Raw genomic sequence first — 2,516 nt, 5'->3', positions numbered from 1 at the left:
GGGCCAAGAGGAAATCACTGTTACTAGGCATCTAAGGCTCTGGTGTCAAGCGCCACCCCACTTGAGTAGGGTGGAGTTTTAATGCAACAGCCAGGCCAGAGCTCCTCTCTGTCACGCCACCCTCTATAGATTTGTAGGATGCGTGCTGGAGCAGAAAGTAACAAGCATTGTGGTCAGGGACCCGTCACCTCCAGCACTTCCACTTATGCTTCCTGAAAGATTTTTAAATCTATTGCCTACAACTCTTTTGATCACTTTATTAGCCATCATACTGTAATAATGTGTAATAACATAGCAGGGAGAAAAATTCTTCTAAATAGTTTAGTCATTGAAGTAAGTTCCTTATCAGGAAATATGGGTCCCAGGTCCAGATTTTGTCCCACGTGACGAGTGGGAAATTGGTCAGACACTGGGTGAATCTTGGGCTCCACTGCTTCGTCTGTGAAAGGAGGGGTTAGGCGGAGAAATTCAGCTCTTTTCTGATTTTATAGAAATTTAGGAATCTATTTCAGTCTAGCCTGTGAGGCAGGTGAAAAATATTTGGCTTCTGTTGGCAAAAATATGTGATTCATTTTTGAAGGAACACATTTGTCTTAAGATTTTTTTTGAGAGGCAGAGTATCTGCTGAGATTATAGAGGGAAAAAATGCCCACAAGGAACATACTCCTGTGTTGAAAATTCCCATTTATGATGGATTATAACTTTATTATAGTAGAAATTCAAAAGTTTATAAATAGACATGACAAACCAACTTAATGGAAAAGTACTAAGCTGTTGAAGTGCTATTTGTTTAAATCATTAAAAAAAATAAAAGAAAGAGAAGGCAAAAAATACCCGAACCCACCCAAGCCTATTGAAGGCCCTGGGTTAATCCTCTAGAGAAAACAAACATCTATCTTAATGCTTAAAGGATAAATCCTGGCCCCAGCCCAATGATACAAAGAAAAAAGCAGGTAGATGAGGAACGAACAGATTGGAAAGTATTTCCTTTGTTGCCTGAAACTCCCAGCTTCAGGAGAGTCCCTGGGTCTCAGGTCAGGAATTTCTCTGCCTTCTCACACTTCACAGAAGAATCTGTGGTTTTCCCCCACTTCTAGAACTCTCCCTCAGCCTCTTGTCCTATTTAGTAGGAAAGGTAAATTTTATCTAAGATGCATTCTGGACAAATGCCCTTTTAGCTCTCTTCCCCAAGCACCATAAAGCTCAAAGCTAGGAGAGCCTGGGAGAATTTGCCATGAAGACCACAGTTCTGCCCCAGCCTCTGGCTGGGTCCTTACCTTCAGAGGATACATTAGTTTACATTTTGAAAAGGTGGAGAGGAATAAAAAAACAGAAGAGGAGGCAGAAGATAAATGCAAAGATTCCTTTAGGATTCTGTGTATCTCTTTGCTTTAAATTGAGAAGCTGCAAAAGTCATTTGAACCCTGAAGTGGTTTGGCTTCCTTTTACTAGGGCAATTTAATCCACTGAGCTTAAGCTGTATAGGACACAGGGGTTATCAATGCTCAGACCCTCGCCCTGGCCCGGCTACTCACAAAATGTAGGTTCCCGGAGGCTGTATGGTGGCCGAGCTCCCAAGAGACAGAGGAGTAATCAGACATAAGAGCCAAATCTATAGCCCACATATATCCCATGCGTAGCCAAAGAAGCTAGTTTTAAACATTAAAGTTTTGGGAATTTAAAAAATGTTTTAATTTTTAAAAACTCACCTTCGCCGCCAAGCCAATAGGACTCTTGGAGTAGGAAATACCAAGGAAGTGGGGTTCCATAGTCCCCTAAAAAATAAACAGAAAAATAAACAGAAAAAGCCTAAGTCATTCTGCCTTATCCCAGGTCTATGATATCTAGAATTTACCTATCTGAACCTTAAACTGTCACTATAGATATTTATAGTTCAGAAGCCATTAAACAGTGACCCATGGGATACCATAAAGACTATTCTTTCCAAAATATTTTAATCTAAAAGGTCATGTTTTTCAGGTGGAACCAGCAATACTAAGACTGATGATCTTGTCTGACATCACTTTTCTAAGACAACATTTTATTAAAGAATTTAATCATGCCTTTTTCAACAATTACCAGATATTAATAATGATGATAATCATTAACATTTGTTAGATGCTCTTTCTGTGTATTACTGTGCTTTCCATGCGTCAAACACTTTAATCCTCAAAACAACTCTAGAAGATAGGTAGTAGTAGTATTCATGTGGATAAGGAAAGTGAGGCACATTGAGTTTGACTCATCTCCCAAGGTAACAGCTAATTAAACAGAGATGCCCAAATTATAACACAGGTAATCTGATTCTAATACCACTGATCTAACTACTCCACCTGCTGGAATCCTCTGGGTTTCAAGGAAAAGACTCCCAAATTTCTAGTCCAGTTCTCTTAGCCAGCTTTTCTACCTGTGAAATGTTGATTTTGTGAGAACACTATCTTTGCTTATTTAATAGTTAGCCCATGTTTACAAGGCCCCTGCTAGACTGTAATCTCCGTGAGGGCAGACCTGGGTCT

At 39.8% G+C, this 2,516-nt stretch overlaps 1 long non-coding RNA gene across 1 annotated transcript; it reads right to left on the bottom strand.

Moving 5' to 3' along the window:
- Window positions 1-243: 243 nt before the first annotated feature.
- Window positions 244-1,768, bottom strand: LOC111735475. The gene is made up of 2 exons (XR_002778799.1): window positions 1,710-1,768; window positions 244-439 (listed from the first exon to the last, which is right to left on the bottom strand). It is a non-coding gene; the product is annotated as an uncharacterized LOC111735475 (long non-coding RNA).
- Window positions 1,769-2,516: the final 748 nt, after the last annotated feature.

This window comes from Pteropus vampyrus, unplaced genomic scaffold (assembly GCF_000151845.1).
Source record: "Pteropus vampyrus isolate Shadow unplaced genomic scaffold, Pvam_2.0 Scaffold1000001751, whole genome shotgun sequence".
Taxonomy (NCBI): Eukaryota; Metazoa; Chordata; class Mammalia; order Chiroptera; family Pteropodidae; genus Pteropus; species Pteropus vampyrus.
This window is presented reverse-complemented; position numbering and strand designations above follow the sequence as displayed.